Genomic DNA, 20,605 nt, shown 5'->3' with positions numbered 1-20,605 from the left:
GAATTTTTAAAATAACAATGCAGCATGAAATGACATTGTGAAAATGGCTATACTCCCAAAACTGTTACACAGATTTAATGCAATCCCAATCAAAATACCATTAACATACCTCATAGATCTAGAGGAAACACTCCTGTCTTAGTTACTTTTTATTCATTGCTGAGACAAAATACCTGAAGCCTAAAGTTGGAAAAAGAAAGGTTTATTTCTTACAGTTTTCAGAGGTTTCAGTCCATAATCAGTTGGCTCCAAGGCAGGGTGGCATGGCAGGGCCGCACTTCATGGCGGCTAAAAACAGCAAGGTAGAAACCGGCAAGAGAGCAAGACACACCTTCTTCCTGCCATTACACTACATCCTGGCTCCACCCCTTGGCTAGTGCAGCACTCACACCCCAATCCAAGCACTGGACAATGAACCAATCAAAAATGTACAATGTTAAATGCATGAGGCCTGGGGGCCACCAACATAAGCCATAACATTCCACCCCTGACCCCCAGGACTCATGTACATCCTTTATACAAAAGACATTTAGTCCATCTCTAAGAGTTGCCAAAGTCCTAATAATTTCAGCATTGCTGAACAGTCCAAATCCCAAATCTCCTCCAAGATTTATGGCAAACTCTTACCTATAACCCTTGTACAAATGAAACAAGGTTAAACATTTCTGAAATGCAAAGGCACAAGAAAAACATTACCATTCCAAAAGTTACATACAGGGGAATATAAAACATGGGAAACAAAGCAAGTCCAACATCCAGCATGACAAATATTAAGTCCTAGAGTTCCATGCTCAGCATTTAAATCAATCTGGTTGAAAGCTCCAAAAGGCTTGGGTGATTCCACCCCCACAGCACTTTCAGGAATTTCAGCTCCCACAGCTTCTCTCTTAAACCCTCTCTGCTCGCTTTTTGCAGCTTTCCTTGGATGATCCACATTCCTGGCTTTTCCAAACTTCTGGGGTCTCCATTGTACCTTTGGCTTCACCTTTACATCTTTACAAATCACCCTCTCAGGGCAATTTACTTGGCCTCCCAGGCCCTTTGCAATTGAGGTGGAACCCATATACCTCAGAATTTATGCATTTTCCTTGCACCTAAAATCAGCACCATGTGGATGCCACCAAGATTTGCTGCCATCTGGAGCATTAGCCAGGCTTTTCTCTCTCTTGGCTGTATGGATCAATTGCCTGGATCATTGGGCTCTGTGAACCTGCTTGTGTAGAAAAGCTTCTCCATGTTGCTGCCATTCTGGAAACTCATGTGACCTCTGTCGCTATTCTGGAAACTCATGTGGCTTTTGTCACCATTCTGGAGCATGGTGCTCTGTAGCTTTCTTTCTGAGCAAATTCTTTCACTTTTGCAGTTTTGAGGCTGCAAAGGGTGGAAACCCTCTGCTTCCTGGGATGCCCCAGGACCATCTTTATTATCTCTCTATTTCTCCTCAGCAATCAAAGTCTCAACCCTGTCTTTACAATCCACAGCTTCCCTGGAATTTTCCTTCTGGCCAAATTCACAGAGTTGTAAATTATCCTGCTGGGCTCTTTGCTTTTGATTTGCAACATAAAGCTAGCTAAAAGCCCCAACAATAGCCATGCCACACCCTCAAAATTCGACTGCTTTGTAATTTCCTTTTCCAGATTAACCAGTCCATTGCTCTTAGTCTCAGGCTCAGGCAAAGTCTCTGGGCATGAGGAAAATGCAGACAAACTTTCTTCCAATTCATAACGCACATCATGGGGAGTCCAACAATCAATCCAGTCCTCAGCAGAAACCTCCCAAGCCTGGTCTTTACCATGAGGCTTTCTAATTCATGAACAAAATGCAAACCTCACAGGAAACACTTCAAAGAATCAACAACTGGGATTTCATATTATTGTAAAGTTTCTGCCCTTCAAAAGAAATCAACAACAGAGTGAAAAGAAAACCCACAGAATGGGAAAGAATTTTAGACAACAACTCCTCAGACAAAGGACTTATATCCAGAACATATAAAGAATTGAAAAACATCAAGCCCTCAAATTCAAAGACCCTCCCCCAAAATTGGCATCTGAGATGAACACTCAGTTCTCAGATGAAGATATACAAATGGCAAATAAATACATGAAGAAATGTTCACCAACACTGGTCATCCAAGAAATGCAAATTAAAACACCAATGAGATTTCATCTCACTCCAGAAAGAATAGCTGTCATCAAGAAATCAACTGATAACAAATGTTGGTGAGGCTGCGGGAAAAAGAAACACTATTCCATTGTTGGTGGGAGTGTAGACTGGTGCAGCCACTATGGAAATCACTATGGAGATTTCTCAGAAGACTAGGATTGGAAGTTCCATTCAATCCAGCTATTGCCCTCCTGGGTATTTTCCCAGAAAACCTGAAAAGATCATGTCACAGTTATATATGTGTACTGATGTTCATAGCAGCACAATTTGTGACCACTAAATCTTAGAAACAACCAAAATGTCCATCAACTACAGAGTGGATAAAAAAGATGTGATATTTTTATACAATGGAATATTGTTCAGCTATGAAAAAGGAATGATGTTGAGGCCTTCATAGGTAAATGGAGGCAATTTGAGACTATCCTTATAAGTAAAATAAATAAGAATCATATTTATAAATATCACATTGTGTCTCTAGTGTAAAAAGTAATATGAAATGTAGGAGTAATAAACTTAAAATGTGTAATTGCTATTGTAAAAAGAGAGGAAAGAAAGTGCTCTAAAGGTTATAACTGCATGTATGTTTAAATGTGTAATATAGATGACCATATTGCTAAGTTTTTGTTGGATCATCAAGCAGAACTGTTTGCAGTCTCATTTTTTGAATGTCCATTTTGTGTGCTTTAATTTTGTAACTTGAACAACTATTTCTAAGATGACAGTATGTAACTTAGCAACTAGTGATTTCTTAGTTTTTCTTTTAAATTCTGTATTATTACTACCCTTTTTTCTGCTTTGTTTTTTTCTCTTTAAATAAATTAAAAATAAAATAAAGTATTACTTGTGTTCATCCCATTCTTTATGTCTTAATGTACACGAATTTATATTAAGAACATTTCAAATTCATAATTTAAACATTAACCTATCAGGAGGACTCATAATTGAAATTTTCATTGCTAATTCTTATACAAATGTATATATTTGGCTTAGGGATATAGCTCAGTGGCACAGTGCCTGCCTGGCAAACACACAGTCCTCAATTTGATTCCCAGTACCAAAAACAAAACAAACAAACAAAAAAATCTATGCATTTATGATGAGAATTAGAAAGGCAAATTTTGATTTTCTCTAGATTATTTCTTTTCGTTTGATGGAAGCATCACCAAATTTTAGAATAATTTTCACATTTGCTTTCTCTAAGCACCTAAAATATTATCTTTAAGTTGTTCTAAAATACTATTAAATATAATTATCTTATTTTAAGAAAGAAAAATATCACCTCCAAGCAGTCACCTATCAGCATTCTATCTTAACTAAGGGGATTATAGGCATTAAAACCAAACCCGAATATCTCTGAAAAAGGTTCCTAAGCTTAACTATTTTGGAAGCTGCTCTGACAATAATTGGATCTCCCTAATACCCATATGGATTCAAATATTGCTGAAAGGAAATGGATTGTAAATTTTGGCAACTAAACTTAACTATACATCCATATGTATGCTGTACCAACCACAGGAATTGGAATTTGAACTGTTGTTAAAAACCATTTCTGCTAATTAGAAGCGTCTTCATTTTTCACCTTCACAAGTAAAGTTGTGAGAGGCCCAATGTTCGCCTTGCTTATCTCAAATTCCCATTTGGCAGGCACTGTAAAAAGTAACTCCCAAAGAGCTGTCATATGCCTAGACTCTCCAGCTTGGCGCAGCTACTAACTTTGACCTCAGGGAATTTTTTCGTGTGTCTTCCTATGGTTTACCTCTGAGAGTTCTCTCTGAATTGAAAGAGAGCAAGAAGGATGTCTAAAAACAATAACTCAACAAGCCAGGTTTATTTAAACTGTTTTCAGCACACTTCTCTTACAGGGCCAAGCTGCTACAACATGATCTCAGATAATTACTCTTTACAAAGTAATTCAGGATAAGCTAGGCCAATTAGCTTACCAATTAAAAGGTGTGCTAAAAGCACAACATACATTCATCAGAATTAACACCCACCAACTTTTCTATAGACATTACATAACACTCACTAATGTTTCTATAGACATTGCATCAATCGAAGTTTAAGAAATATAGATCCTGGTGACCATGCTCTTATCATCATCACATACCATCCACCAGCCTGGGATCTGATCATTTCTGTTTATATTAGAGTTGCCATTGGAATACTCTCAACCTCCTTCTTTATAAACAGTAAGTTAAGATGACTGGACTGAATATAAAGGAAACCTAAAACCCAGAAATGAATTAGTATCAACTATTGATTACATGGTTCTAGATATCAGCCAGGTCTCAAAATATGAAGTGCACAGGGTGTTCTTTCCATGCACTGTTCTGTAATATATTCAGTTATTCCCAAATAAGTAGCACTTTGGGTTTTTTGTTTGTTGGTTTAGTTTTGTTTTTGTGGGTGGTGGGATGTGGCATCTGAACAGAGTATTACAGAGCAGATTTCCCTTGGAGTTTCTGACTCACTAGGTATGAAGTGGGCCCAGGAATCTGCTTTTCTAATGATTCTCCAGGTGAGTGGGTGTGGCTGAATGATCAACCACACTGCCCCATCAATGACCAGCAAAGTGCTTCACGTTCTATATATCACCTACAAAGTGCTAAGACAGAAAGGCTTTGTTTTTAGCCTAAATTTTCCCTTAGAATTTTTACCTAAAATTTGTCTAAAATAATTTCCTTAAATCTCAGTTCTGTCCAAAGTAATCCACACATTTTAATAAAAATAACTTCTCGTTATTCTCACTTGATTTAATAAAAAAGTACAAAACGTGTATGCAGTCCGGTGAGCAAATCTAATTGTTCTTACTAGTATGTAGTGTGGCCATTAATATTTAGAAGCTGTTTAGTTTTGTATTGCAGTGTAACAAACTACCACGATTTTATGAAATTAGAATGGCACATATTTATTATCTCATAAGCTTCATGCGTCAAGAGTCTGCACAGGTTGGTTGAGTCTCCTGCTCAGCGTCTTACAGAGTTGAAGTCTGACCTCAGCCTCATGGACGGAATCATCTGACTGCAGTTCATTGGGCATTGGCAGTGTTTCTGGTGGCTGAGCTCACTGTTTTCCTACTAGCTGTTAGCTGGACACATTCTCTATTCAGCCCTTGGCTCCTAGCCATCTCCATAGGAAACACAGTACAGATCCTCACTAAAAGCATCTCTCCCACCAGGAAAAGCTAATCCCATAAAGGTTTCTCCTAATTAGGTGATAACCATTCAGCCTAATCTCCCTTTAGAGTAAATAAAAGTCAGGTGATAGGGTCCTCAACTGCATCTGCAAAGTCACTGCACTTTCATCACATATTATAACCTAGTTGTCAGAGTGACATCTGTCCTAAGGTTAGTCCCACTGTACAAAAGGGGAAGAGATACAGAGGACATGGAGGGTAGCAGGTGGGCGTCTGGCTTTATTATCTCAGAATTTTCCCTACTGCAGTCTCTGTGAACACAACTAGTGTGATTTTCAAGACTACTGGAGAGGGTTTGTTAATGTGGGGGCTGAATAATGGAGGTAATTAGGAGAGCCTGCTTTCTAGTTCCATCTAAATGATCTTGTTGACTTTTTGTGGGGCACTGACAGTCACATAGATAACTATTACAATACACCAGGGCTTGGGCTCCCCCAAGGCTTCCATGAGATCATATTTTATGTTAAAGACTGTGAAAAACCTAACATTGCCAACAAAAGATAAAAATAAAATGTCAATGTAGGCAAATATAAATTGTGCAATCAGCATAATATTAAAAATAAGTATTCTGGGCTGGGTGTAGTGGAGCATGCCTGTATGTCCAACATGTTCAGGAGAGGTGAGGAAGGAGGGTCATGTGTTCAAGTTCAACCTGTTCTATATTAGAAGTGCCAAGTCCAGCCTAGACTAATGATGAAATCCTGTCTCAGAAACCTAAATAAACAAAAGAGGAGTATTTATGTCTTATCTATTTATTTATTTATTTATCTATTTATAATCATTCTGTAGTCAAATTATAGGGCACTCTTAGCCAAGGCTTTAAACATTTTTATCTCCTTTGTACTGAGATCTCAAGTGTAATCACACTGATAGCCCTAGACAGGCAACCGAATCAAAAACTCATACTTCTTCAAAGAGAAACAAATGACAGAATATCTAGTTCAGATAACAAGCCTGGAAAGTCAAAAGAATTTCTATCTCTCTGTCTGTCTGTCTGTCTGTCTGTCTGTCTTTCTCCCTCCCTTCCTCTCTCCCTTCCCTGATGCTTCCTAATAAAGTTTCTCTGTCTAGGTCTCCCACATCAATCCCAATCTCTATAACTTATTATATGATATCAGTTATATGACCTCAGTTTCTTGGTTCTAAGTAAACCTGTGATACTAACCTATGAAATAATTCTCATTCTCCCAAATAGCTGAAGAAAAATTAAGTGGAGAAGCTACAAATCTTAATCATAGTGACAGTCGATGAGGTGTGCAAAGCAGGGAGACCTGACTTCAAATTTCAGCATTTTTAATTTAATTGGCTTTACACATGTACTAAATTTTTGAATCTGAAAGCAGAGATGATTTAAACCTGAAAATAATGAATAGAAAGTACCTATCAAATATTAAGCAGCCTAATAAAATATAATTTTAAATCAATTTTTAATTTTTATTGGAGTCTATTTTCTACCTAAAGTTCATTTTAAAAGAAAGTTCATTTAATTATACATATATGATAATTTTCAAAGTTTATTTTCAAAGTGTATTTTCATTTCAATACCACTATGAGAAAAGAACTATTCTGTATTGCTGTGTGAATTAATAGATACAGCTCTGACCATTTTCTCGGTAAGAAAACTAAGATAAAGGGAGATGAGGGAATTTTGCACACATATGCACACCTTTCAGGTAAGCAGCATGGCTCCAAGCCACACCCTCATCCCTAATGCTGATCATGAACACCCAGTGTGTCCAAGCTCCTCAACACAAGATCCAGGGAAGCAGACTAAGTAAGCCTTCTCTCACCCCCTGATAGCCACACTTTCCTTTAATTAAGTTCTTTTCTTACAAAGGATTTTCCATGACTTTGTATCCAAAATACATGCAAATATCTCAACTAGCAGGGAAAGGAAAGAAGAGAAACAGGCAGTCAGGAAATGAAGGAAGAAAGGAAAAGAAAAAGAAAATGAAAAAAAGAGAGAGAGACAGAGACAGAGACAGAGAGAGAATAAGTTAGTTATGTGAATGAATCTGTGGGCATTTTTTGGTTTGGTATTGAAACCCCCAAAAGTCACAAAGATGATAATGTTTTGTAATTGAAGCATTAAGTAGCACTGTATTGGATCATTTCAGAATTCCAAAGGGTATAAAATCATAGTCTAGTAATGGCAAATCTTTTAGAGATAAGAGCCCAATCTGTAATCCAAAACCCACTTATTAACAGTGCCAATGGTGTCTGGTGTAGTGGTATCATGCAAGATTCCCTAAAGTCACTTATTTATCAGAAAGCACCAACACTGCAATTAAACCCAAATATTGAGGTTTAGTTTAGGAAAAACAACTCACACACTAACTTTTTTTTTTTTTTCTTAAAAGAAAAACACAATAATATGCATGTCATAGGATCTCCACTGCTGCCATAGTCCCTTTATAGTAGAACCCAGTTCCTGAAGTGTTGGGCTACTGGTATAAATTTGCTATATTTTTTTTTTTCTGGCACTGTTTTTCTGTAGTATTTTTCTAATGTTTCTATCTAGGTACTGACCAGAACTAATGCTGCTAAATATAAAAGAAAGTACAAGCTATGGTTACATTTGTTGAAACCAAATTGAAAACTGTTCATTTACGCTCACCTGTGCCTCCTTTTGTTTTTCTAACACTCAATAATTGCAACTTTTATATTAGATACAATAAGAGCTCAAAATGCATTATTGTTGCTAAGCTCGGAGGACATACAGGAGATGGCGGTGAGCTCCTGTTGCCACAGAGAAGGGATTGGCCATTCAACTAGAAGAGCTCCCCTCTACGCATCTCACCTTACACACCATAACTTCTAAAAATTCTATTCCATCTGAAGAAGGAAAAGAAGGAAGTTATTAAGGAGAAAAAACAAACAAAGAAGCCAAATGTTAAGATGCTGATGAGATGAATGTTGGTCAAAGAAGAAATTAGTTCACTCTAGTTCAAGAATGCCAAGCACAGGAGCAAAGGAAATATCAATATAAAATGAAAATAGCAAGATTAACCAGAAGATCTTTGGGTGGGGTGGCAAGATTTAAACTATTTTAAAAGAAAATTCCTAACCTTAGAACTTGGGGTGGAAAAGTTACAGACTTAGAGGAAAATACTTCTCTGTTGCTCACTATACACTTTTGTGTATTCCAATGTATCTTTCTATGTGAAAACAGTGATGCTGAACAGTGAGCTTAACCTTCTGTTTGCAGAATAAGACTTTTCTCAGAATAAAAATGCTATGATCCATCAACACAAGACCCAAGAGTTGCCAAATTGCCAAAGGGCACCAGTCACTCCTGTTTTCTGCATCAACCCACTGTTAAACACTGCATTCAACCCTCTAAATGTTAGTCCCCTGCCTGGATCCTTCCAAACAATCTCCATCCCCATCCTGGTGTGAGATCTGATACCTTCATATAGTAAAAATTGCTTCATTCCAATGAGGTGTCTTCTTAATTAGTAATGTGTCATTGTGATATATATTATCAGTGCTATCATGTTCCTAGCCTAGAACCAAAAATTAACAAAATTCTCATTTCATTTCATCACATTGCATCTTGATGGATCAAGACTGTTTGGATAATTTTCATTATCTGATCATCAGAACATATATTTTTATTAAAAACTAAGTTGCCGGTCCAGAGTTTCATATATTTCCACAGGGCTGGGAGGTCTGTGGTGCAGAGACATTTTTCAGGTCAAGCAGTGTCCCAGGGCTGTGGTCCCCTAACTTGAACTGTCCTTGAGAAATATTCTGACACCGTGAATGTTGAAGTCTCCTTGTCCTGTGACTGCTAAGAGGTTTAAAATGTTAAATAATCCCTCAAACTTGCCCTAGAAACTCAAGTTGGCTTATTAAAGTTTTCCCCCCATTTGAAAAACTTCTTTGTTTCACTAACAGCAAGTCTCCTGTGTTTTGTAACGTTGTTATTGAACAAGTTTAATGATTTGCTGAGGACCTCATCTAGAGGCATTACCAAGCAGCTCGAGATTAGAAACGTATGGTGGTGGCGGCTCTCCTAGAATAAATGAAAATATTTTATTCAGCTACTGAGAAGGGTCTCCAGAGATCAAATTAGAAGCTAGCTGTGAAGGGAGATGTTTAGGCATGCTCTGGAATTATTTATCTGCATTTTCTGCTTGTGTGGAATAAGCAGACATTAAGTTTAAATTAAACAAAGGGGGAAAGAAAACAAGTTTTTTCAGTAATTTGACTGCTAATGATATTTCTGAATTATTCTCAGCTTAATAGTTTAAGTAATTTGCAATGATAATAATTGTTCCTACTAAAGCTACAATAGCGTTGATTTTCTTTTCTTCCTTTTTCCAAGATTAACCCCCTTTAAAACCTTTAATGGACATGTAATTACAAATTTATTGTGGGCTTTGTTAATTTTTAAATTTGTTCTCTTCTTATTGACATTTCTTTTAATTTAATTTAATTTTATTACATTCATCAACAATTTGAGAAACTGACTTAAAAGTCCATTAAAAAGGGATAAATGTTTTTTATGTTGCACTTGTTTGTCTTTATTTATAATGAAGCTGAGCTTGTAGATAGAGTAAAGGCAGCTTAATTATTACTTTCAACATTAATGTGCTTTTCTCGTGTACTCATTCAAAATAAGTATGCTTTTAGGATTTGTTGGAAAGAAATAAACTGTTAATATGGGATTGCAAGTGTCCCTTAAATAATTAAATAAAAAAAACCACATCTCAAATTTACTCACAAATCTGTATCTTAAATATTATCTAGATGATGCAGTTGTATGAAGTCATTAAACTTTCTTCATAAGAGAACATTGCATATTATCAGAACCAATTGGTATTTGAAAATATTTTGTGCAAAAGGTGGAACAGGTTAATAAACTAGAAACTGAAACCTTAAGTGTTATGGCTGCTTTTCATATTGAGGAAATGTAAATATATAACTCAACATTTTGTCAGCTCGTAAATCGTCTTTCTCCTGTCCTGAACTAAGTCACCATATTAATCATATACCTAGAAATGACCAAAACTACTAAAACTTCCCCTGACACTCACTATTTCAAAAGTGACAGACTCTATGAAAATGATATTTTTCCTAGAAATGCATGTTGCATATTTGAATATTCTTGTTGCATATTAACTATTTTTAAAAGGATTTGGGTCTCTGTTCTCAAATAATTTCCATTAACTTATTCCATTGTGATTTAGAATTAAATTGCACCTTAAATTTTAAAAAGAACTGGAAAGGAAAGAAATTAGGAAAACAACAAAAAGCAGAGGTGAACTGAAGATTCAGTAAAGCATAACACTTGCCTGCCCAGAGTGGGGGAAATATATTAGAAAAAAAATGTGAAAGACACACAAATTCCCTGTTTGTGTGATTTGAGAAGTTAATTTGGTGTAAAATATTCTTTCTTAATCTGAAATGCCACAGATGTTAATGACTTTCAAACACTTTGTGGTGACATTCTCAACTCTTTCAGTACTCGGGAATGAAATAATTACAAGAGGAGGCATTTAAGAAGTCAAAAAGGCTACACAAAGCTGTGAATTAAAATGCGAAAAGACCCCATTAACAGCACAAAAGAAAAGGGTAAGTGAGACAGACATATTAGTAGACATTCAGCAACTACCTTCATACTAGTTTCTTGAAGAATACTCTCAGATATTTATATCTAGTCGTCTTTTCATCTAAATTGCTTAATTTTCTGAAGCGTGGTTGTTGGTTTTTCTTGTCCTGCCTAGTTATGAAGGAAGTCTCTGAGATCCCTTGAAATTAAATTTCTTTTTCATAACTGCATTGTTGGTATGTTACAAGGAGAAAGGACTGTTTTCAAAAACGTCTTTTTCTCCCATAATCTGTAGCATGACTTTTCCTTTATCTTTATCTTTTTCATGACTCCTAATACCTCAAGAAGTGTATAGAAATTCCATCAGTGTAATACTTATGATTCATGATAAAATTGAATTATTTCGTGTACCACTATGAATTGCCCTGCAATGGCCTAATTGTAACTGCTTACTTATGCTTTAGTGAGATTCACAGTGTGTAATGGATGTCCATTCTGCAGGATCATTTTTGGACAGTTCACATAGAATGGGCAAATGGAACAGGGGAAATATTTGATGCTTGTGTTACTTTTCTATCAACATGAAAAAAATCTGAGAAAAATCAACTTATAAAGAAGAAAGATTTATTCTGGTTGATAGTTTCAGAGGTTTCCATCTATGCTTACTCAGCCTTTTGATTTGGGACCCATAGTGGACCAGTGCATCATGGCAGAATTGCATGAAGGGGAAGCCTCTTCCCCCAATGCCCACCAGAAAGCAGAGAGAAAAGAGGCTACCTCAAAGGCACACCTTCCATGACCTCACTTGCTTCTACAAAACCCTGTCTTCTAAAGTTTCCCCCTACATTCCAGTAGCAGCACATATTTATTACAGAGCCTTTAATTCATGAGCTTTTGGGAGACATTTAAAACCCAAATCATGACAAAAGTTGAGATTTTATACCAATAAATCAAAATGGTAGCACCATATTTGGATATTCCTATTAGAACTAATGACCAGAATAGCAAAATTATGTAATTCTCCACAAGAAAGTGGTCTTCCTCTTCAACTATATCTGGCTAATCTTTAATTCTTTTCGTTGCCTCTCAGTATTTTGGAAGAAAATGATACTAGAGAAATTTAAAAAGCAATGAAGATAATTCTCTTTATACTATGATTCACTATTACTATATCTCAAAATGTTTGCCTGTTATGGTAGTTGCTAAGTTTCACTAGAATAGGGACTTATACCATTTACTTTGGGCATCAAACCATCCCTGTGCTTAGCGCAGTTCCTACCGCATTATGAACACTGTGCAAACCAAAGAATATATAAATCAATATAGAGAATTATTGTCCTTTTCTTATATAACACATTACATTACATTTTATCATAAATGTATGCATCACACTGATATTACTGGGAATGTAATCATTTTCATATCATAAAGAGTGAAGGCTGACATAAAATGTTTATTTCCAGGAAGACTGAAGATGAATAATATGAATGAAGAATAATCTTGAAAAGCCTCATAGATGGTAACAGTGGTCTTGTTAAAAGATTTGAAGAAATGTTTTTTGTTGTTGTTGTTGTTGTTGTTTTTAATTTGCACAGTTGTAAATACTTTTTTTGAATACTTACAGGCAAGATATTCTTTTCTATGCTAATCTTCCCAACCCTTATATTTGTATGTCAATGTATGACATGTCCATCTCCTCTTTTCCCTGTTTACAGTCTTTGGTCTCTCTCTTCAGCAATCTGGCTAATCTTTCATTCTTTTTGTCGCATCTCAAGACTTTTCAGCACACCTTTCTGGAGAAGACTTCTCCCAGTTCTAATCCATCATTCTGTTTTACTCACATTTGTACCTGATATGTATGCTGAGAGTTGATAGGGGGATAATCACATGATCCAGATGATGGTGACATTCTGAGTTAAACTTTCCATTCATCAAACATGAAAGCAAGTAGCTTTCCTTTCTTATTTTTTAACTTCAGCTTTAGACATTTTTGCTTTCTTTAAACATCTGGGCCCAAACACTCAAGAGTTATGTTGAACTGAACAAATTCTTACTCTTTACCAAAATTCAGACTTTCATTTGTTCCTTCTTATTACAAATGAGAATGTGACTTCTCTTGAATTGAAACGTAATTTCTACCTTCTCTCATTCCCGTCCTATCCACCTAGTCACAATGCTGAATTTCCTCTCCTGCTCTGTTGGCTCCTATGTTTTGGCATTTAAATATACCAAGGACTCTGTCATCTTAAAAGAAGAAAAATGTAAACAGACTAACAAAGTATTCTTCTCCTTAAAGTTCCGTTAGCTACAGCTCAACTCTTCTACTGCAAACCTCTTCACACCATGCTTTAATATGCTGCTTCTACTTTCTTACCTGCCATTCCCACCATTTTTGTGGCACAAAATTATGAAAATCCATAGACCATGTTCCCTCACCTAATTCACCAGAAACTCAGAGAATGTTTGGTGTTGAACCACATGGGCACTGAATCACCCATGGGTACCACTTGACTGCACTGATTACTTCCTCCCAATTCAAATAACTCTTGTCTTTATGAGATTATATTTCAGTTGGTGGCAAACTACAGCCCATACGTCAGATCTAACCCATTACTTGGTACACTACATTAACTTTTACTGGATCACAGCCACACACTTTCCCTTATGTATTGTCTCTAGCTGCTTGTAAATAGTGGCAAAACTGTGTTCTTAAACAAGAAACCCTAATACTCCCAATCCCTAACACACTTACTATATACTCTTCCTGAAGAAAAAAGTTCACTGGTCCTTGTATTTCATTGAACATTTTTAGAACTCTCTGTTGACAGTGTTTTCAATGTTTATGATCTTGACTCAAGAGTCATAATGTATCTTTCTTGACTTTCATCTAATCTATGAGACTATTTTTCTGTTACCAAATTTTATGTCTTCATTTTTTCTGACTTGCATTGTTTCAAAAGCTAGCTCTATAATCTTTCCAATCTCAGGAATGAACATGGCTCACACTCTGTTTTCTATCTACCCCTACCCACAACCCCCTGTCCTGTACACACACAGGTATCTCAGCTGCCTGACTGTGAATCAGAATTTTGTTTTATTCATAAAGGATGTTATCAGGCCTACAAATTCTCCAAAATTATATTATTGTTTCTTATGATTGTTCATCATTTTTTTCATTAGCTCCATTGCCACAGTAATTTTCACAGTTCATTCCCTTCATTATATTCCATTTGATAAGAAATAGATTGTGTCTACCTTTCCCAACATGAAAAATCAGCAAGTTGCATAATATTTGGCTCAAATAAAACACACAACAGACTTTGCAGAGATGGGAAAGGGATGTGGGAATGAAGAAAGGTAAAAGGGAGGGGAGAAGACGTAAAAAAAATCAAGATGTGGTATGTATACATTTTAAAACTGCAAGATAGGAGTATTTATTAAGTATCACAAATATACAAATAAAGAACTTTTTTAAATGATGCTAATCGAAGGAACAAATGGACTATAACATTTTAATCATTTGGAGACTCATTTATATCTCATATGCTTTCCAAAAAGGCTAATGAACTTTAAAACATTTTAATATAATGAGAAAACTTTGTTTATAATCTTGCTGGTAATTTTTAAACTACACAAGATTATATGTCATGCTGCACCTCTTTCCAGGTGGCCAAATTTGAATTTAAGCAATGCTAGTCTGTGACTTAACAGGAGAAATACTTTAACCATGGAACCTCCTGGCTTTCCAAGGGTTCAAGTACAGGGCTTTGGTGTACACAAAAGAAAAAAAAAAACATTATTTTCCAGGTGTTACTACACCTAATATGATGCTGCAACATAAAAAAAGAAAGGCCAGTAGCTATAAACTTAAAGGCAATAAATCTACATTTTTCAGCAGCAGCATGACTATATACAATTATAAATATCCACTTTAAAATATCATTCTTTAATTAATATGTTTATGAAACATATCTTCATATGAATTCTCCAGGAATAATCAATCAACCAATTATCCTATAGTCATGGGAAGCTTTTAATAAAATATAATTTAGTAATCAAGCACAGTAGTTAGTAGTAATAGACTTCTTCAACATATGGGAAATTTATATATAATCTTATTATCACTTGTCAGCTAACTGTGTTTCCTTAAATCAGAAAGAATTCTAAACCACAAGCCCTTTATTCTAGATTTTAAAAACATGGGTCATTTCAAGCAACAGACTCATAAGACGAAAAATAATCTTTCTTTTTCTAATTATTATAACTTTTCCAAATTTCATGACTTAATTTTACTGACTTAATTTAAACCTGTAAAAATAAGGACACATGTAAAAATTGAAACAGATTCCTGATGTTAACAAGGTGGATAGAACTCTTGTATAACTGCTTTCTGATAATGAATTCTCCATTTACTAAGGTACACAGACTGAAGCATTTCTTGGCAAATTACACTTTCTGTGCTGCTGCCAAATAAAATACTTGAACAAATGCAATTTTACATCCTACGCTTGATGCGAGTCTAATGTCACTATATTTGGAATGAAACATTGCTCAAAAGTTGGTAACAAAAATGTTTTTGTTTTTAACAAGTCTCAACTGTTTCTCTTCTCCCTTATCTCTTGCAAATAGAAGACATCGGATTCTCAAAGGAAAAATCTGCAGAGAATCAATTACCATTTCCGTGTCAAATCTTTGTCTCTGTGTAACCAAGTTAGAAGTATCTATTAAGAGAAAGCCTTAAGCCATACTGCATCATTATGATTTTAATTCTTATAACACATTTCAAGAAGTATTTTGTTATCCTAATGACAGAGAAAAGGAACAAAAACTGCATCTTATTAATCCACATTTTTACTAGCAGAATAACAAAGCATTTGAGGGATCCAGATGCAGTGGGTCAGCCAAGAGACAGCTTCAAGGCAGTGCTGTCTGCTTATGATGACATTGCTCAAACCCGTGACACTCTGACTTTTGTGCACTAAGTTTGTCATATTGGTCTTCAATAAAGGAAACGGCATCTTGCCTTGTGTCCTGGAAAACCAATATTCTTCTGTTTGGTCTTCAGAGCATAAGTTCCCACATAACAAAGCCCTTTCTTCAGTCATGTGAGCATGGGTGAATCAAGAAAACATCATGGATTTGAGGTCAATGTGAAAGGAATATTTTTAAAAGGAAGTAAATCAAACATCTATATATAATTGGAAAGGCACTCACTCTGGAAACAGAAATTTTAGATTTGTCTCATTAAACCATTTCCTAACTGCAGCCACTTCTAAAGAAGATCATAATTCTAGAGACGATAGTGCTTAACTGGAGCAGATAACATTCTCACTAAGGACACAATCCCTCGACTTCCTATAAATCACTGTACAAAAGCCTAACCTTTCCTTTCTCATGTGTACTTACAGTAAGAAATGTCTGTGTAAATGTGTCTAGTCAATAAGATGAACAAAAATCTTGGTAGCTCATGGGAAAACTCTTGTTTCCCTTATCAGTACAGACAGATGCAATGGTCTTTCCTAATTCCTTTTATTGTTGCCTTGAACATGGATGAAATATAGTTGGAGCAGAAGCAGTCATATTTTGACCACATAATTGTGAGATAATGTGATAACATGGATATAGAGTGTTCTTTATCTCGTTGACTTGTGCAATATCACCAAACTGCTTACCTTCAGATTGAAAGATATGTGAGGAAAGATAGAACCACCTTATATTTCATTACCACTCTCCAGAGACTGTTACTTGCAGGTAGAGCATTACTAATTGACGTGCTCTTCATTTGAGATAACTTAGGGTCTCAGAAACTTTTAGTTATACAGTTAGGCCAAAGGAAATAGTACAACTGTCTTAGATACTTTGCTCATTGCTGAGTAAAAATACCCAACATTCAAAGTTTAAGGAGAAAAAAAATTATTTTTGCTCACAGTCTGTAGAGGTTTCAGTCCACAGTCAGCTGGCACCAACACAGGGTGGCATCATAAAGAGACAACACAGAGGAGAAACTGTTCATGGCTTTGCAGGCTGAAGGCAGCAGCAAGCAAGGAACCTGCTTTCCTTGTTTGTTTTCCTTTTATCCTATCCAGGCTACAAGCTTTTCGGGTAGTGTCACCCATACCAGGGTACGGCTTCCCATTATCCACATCTAAAATTATGCTAATCAGTGGTCTAATTTGGTTCCCACACATTTAATCCACAATCACACACCCTAGATCCAGCCACCTCTGAAAAGAATCACCCTGAGCACATGAGACTTTGGAGGGACACATAGAGATAAGCACATTCCATTCACTAACAAGTTAAATCCAAAAAGTTAGTATATATTAGTATATATTTAGATTGCAACAATTTAGTGCCTGCTAGGCAGAGCACAGCACAACTTCTCAGATCTTACAAACTAGATTCTTCAAAACATCATCATTTCTGGTTCCACATGGATTATTATGAGACTTCTTTTATTATAATAATTGCCTAAAATCTAAATTCAAGAAGATATGATACATTAAAAGATAAATATCACTGTGGCACTCTAACATCAGATCTGAAATACCTTGAGAAACTGGACAGGTGGTAACATTCCTTCAAAAATTACACCCATTTTCATGGGTTTGCTTTGAGAACAGCTCTAACTTTTAAAAATGTTATAGTGATAAAAATAAATAATGAATGCAAACATGTCAATATCTGCATATGATAAATTAACAATAAATTGGATGTTCTATTAGTAATAGTTTTTTATTTATTTTTGGACATGCTTTTAAGAGTATTTCCTCATAAACAATTTCAGTATCTGAGAATAGAAAGTAGACTATTCCTTGTTCTTCTGTATCATGAGCAATATTTAGCATCAACTTAAGAGCACAGTATTCAATGAACTTCACAATAAAAATATGCACATATAATCATGTTTTCCCTTCCTTCCCTTTCTTAAAAAAGAGAGAGAATGGAAGACAAAAATTGGAAACAAAGTTTTTGTAAATGGAGAGTGGAAGAAGAGTTGAAGGTAAGGGAGGAATATGGAAAAAATACCAATGAAGACATATTATGTACCGCTACAAATTCTCTATGATTAATGTGACCATAATATATGGTAAATATGTATCATTAGAAAGCAATGCATGGAAATTAAAAAGATTAGAAAAAGAAACATGCATATCTATAGGTGCACATCAATGTTAAATTGAAAGAAGATGCTGGAATCAGAGACTGTTAAGGGCAATCAAAATATAATAGCATGGAGCTCCTATTACCTAAACTGACTTACCATTCCATTTCATCTAGTTCCATACTGATAAATATCTCATATTGCCATGGCACATGTGAGGGGCTTGAGATACAGAAATGTGCAAATATCTGGAGTATGCCTTATGTTCCTGAGTTCACATTAAAGATTTACTAACATTATAATATGGGGTCAGATAACATACTGATTACACTTTTGAATATTTTAAATTTAGAATAGAGCGTGATAATTTGATTAAAATTCATAGGGAAAAAACAAATTAATGAGCACAAAACTGATTTGCTACCTCAGACAGCCTGGACACCCATATGTTTTAAACTCATCCTGTGATCAGACTGACCCTTTGTTTTCCATTTTTTCATTTATGAGTTGGCAAAATAACCCCCACTCACCTGCTTTAAAGTGAAGATTAATGAGACAAAATCTGTAGGCAGATCAAAGAGTACTAAATAAGTACTGTAATTTTCAGGGAAAATATTATGGGTATTTGTATCATATATGGTAATGAAAATGGAAATCATTTACTCTGGGGACCCTGGCCACATTATCGTTAAATTATTTGCATTCTGAAAAATGATTTGCATGCTAATGAGAGCGTATTCCCTGAACAGCCTTTCCAAAGGTTTCTCTATAGTTTTACTACCAGGTATATAGGATATCATGTGATGCAAAGATATAAAACCTCAAAAGGTCTATGAAGTAAATTACCCTTTATTTTTCTTTGCAATATGCTTTTGGGGGATTAGTGAATATTTTATTTTAAATTTGCCAGCTTCTTGATAATGAGCTCTTCTAACTTTATGAGACTTTTTCCTCCCATTTATATATATATATTTTTTTCTTTTGGGATTACCTCACAAATAGTTACCTTTCTTAGTGTAAGTCTAAGGTCTTTTCAGCCTCTGCCCAAATACATAAAGATTCAGTCCCTTGACAGAAGATAAAAAATATTCTACGTCACAAATCTTTTCTTACTCCAGGGTTTTTCATTTGAATTTTGTTCAAATGTAACCATAATGAAAAACAGAAAAGGAAAACTCTTCTTTAGATTGCAAATAAAGTTTTGGCTATTTGAGTGAGTTTTAATTCATCTATTCTGTCTTGAGAAATATTCATTATTCTGACCTCCCCAGAGATGGTGTTCCCGATGTCTCTGTGGATTCAGCTACTGCAATGAGAGCACACATTTGATCTCAGATCCTGTGGCTATATATTGCAAATAAAAATAAGTAGATCCTCTCCAGGGTATTCTTACGCTAGCTAAAATATGACTTGAAAGGTTAGTGGGGAAGGGGTTAGCTCCCAAAGGGAAGGCTGTTTCCCCACACTTGCTTGTTGGAGGATGATCACGCTAATTGGAACACTAGAAGTTCTGGGGATTTGCAAGTGGAACAGGTGAAAATGTAACTGGTGATAATTAAAGGCTAATTATCTTCAACCCACAATTGGCCACAGGAGGTTCTTCTGAGCCACATAAAAGAGAGCCTGAGAGAAAAAGAAAAGACATTCAGAAGAACCTACGATTCTTTACACACCTGTACTGCTACCTAGAGCAGAAATTGAACCTGGTTAGCCACTGACGGTTGATGCTTGCCTTATCCTACAAGTCACCTTCTCTCCAAACTCTGCCTTAATGATTACCTCCTATAAATCAAGTCAGCACTAAGATTTAGTTTGCATAAAACTGTTGTCTACAAAACAGATGCTTCTCTGACATCCCAAAGAAAATCATTTCTCATGTGCAAAAATCATTGTGCTAACTTCTGAAGGTAGTTCAGGAATGTAATTTGTGAATCAAGGTCATGAAAGACATGGGGCGCTTTCATATCCCTGATGGTATTTGAGCATTATCTGGACATTTAGATGTTAAGAAATTCAGGAAACTTTCCCAGAGGCTCTACAGCTGAACTGGGTGGGGTTGGCACATAGGACAAGAGAAATACATGTATGGCAGAATTGTCAACTCATTAACTGCGACCTAGTGAATGTGTGCCTTGGTTACTTTTCTCTTGTTGCTGAGACAAAAATACCTGATGCCCAAAATGAAGGAAGGAAAGGTTTCTTTAGCTCACAGTTTTTGAAAGTTTCAATCCATATCCAGCTGCTTCCAAGACAGGGTGGTGTGGCTGAGGGGCAAACAGCAAAGCAAAAAGGGCAAAAGCGGGAAAGTAGGCCTCTGTCTCCCTTATATTCTATGCCAGCTCCGCCTATGGGCGGGTGCAGCACTCACACCACCAATCCCAACACTAGGCAACGAACCAATCACAAACGCTGACTCCATGACTGCAGGGTAATAGCTTTCCAGTGGCAAAAATCTAATGGCCTAAACCATAGAGGGAACCAACCACTGTATTTTCTACTCTGTGGAGACAGAAGGTCCTATGGTACGGAGGAATCAAACTGACAAAATGTAAGGACCAGAAAAGGCAAACCCTTGCTGCTTCTT

General features: G+C 35.9%; 1 long non-coding RNA gene across 2 annotated transcripts in view; it reads right to left on the bottom strand.

The window, feature by feature from the left end:
- The window catches only part of LOC134473256 (uncharacterized), a 39,471-nt gene extending 19,160 nt beyond the window's left edge, over positions 1 to 20,311 (bottom strand). Inside the window, exon 1 of one of the 2 annotated variants that reach the window (XR_010043434.1) lies at positions 20,232 to 20,311. This is a non-coding gene — a long non-coding RNA (uncharacterized LOC134473256). Of the gene's footprint in view, positions 1 to 20,189 lie in introns of both variants that reach the window. The other variant, XR_010043428.1, reaches the window with a different exon arrangement.
- Between the last annotated feature and the right edge of the window lie 294 nt (positions 20,312 to 20,605).

The sequence above is a fragment of the Cavia porcellus genome, unplaced genomic scaffold (assembly GCF_034190915.1).
Source record: "Cavia porcellus strain 051 isolate PalLab524CR breed Dunkin Hartley unplaced genomic scaffold, mCavPor4.1 scaffold_1, whole genome shotgun sequence".
Lineage (NCBI taxonomy): Eukaryota > Metazoa > Chordata > Mammalia > Rodentia > Caviidae > Cavia > Cavia porcellus.
This window is presented reverse-complemented; position numbering and strand designations above follow the sequence as displayed.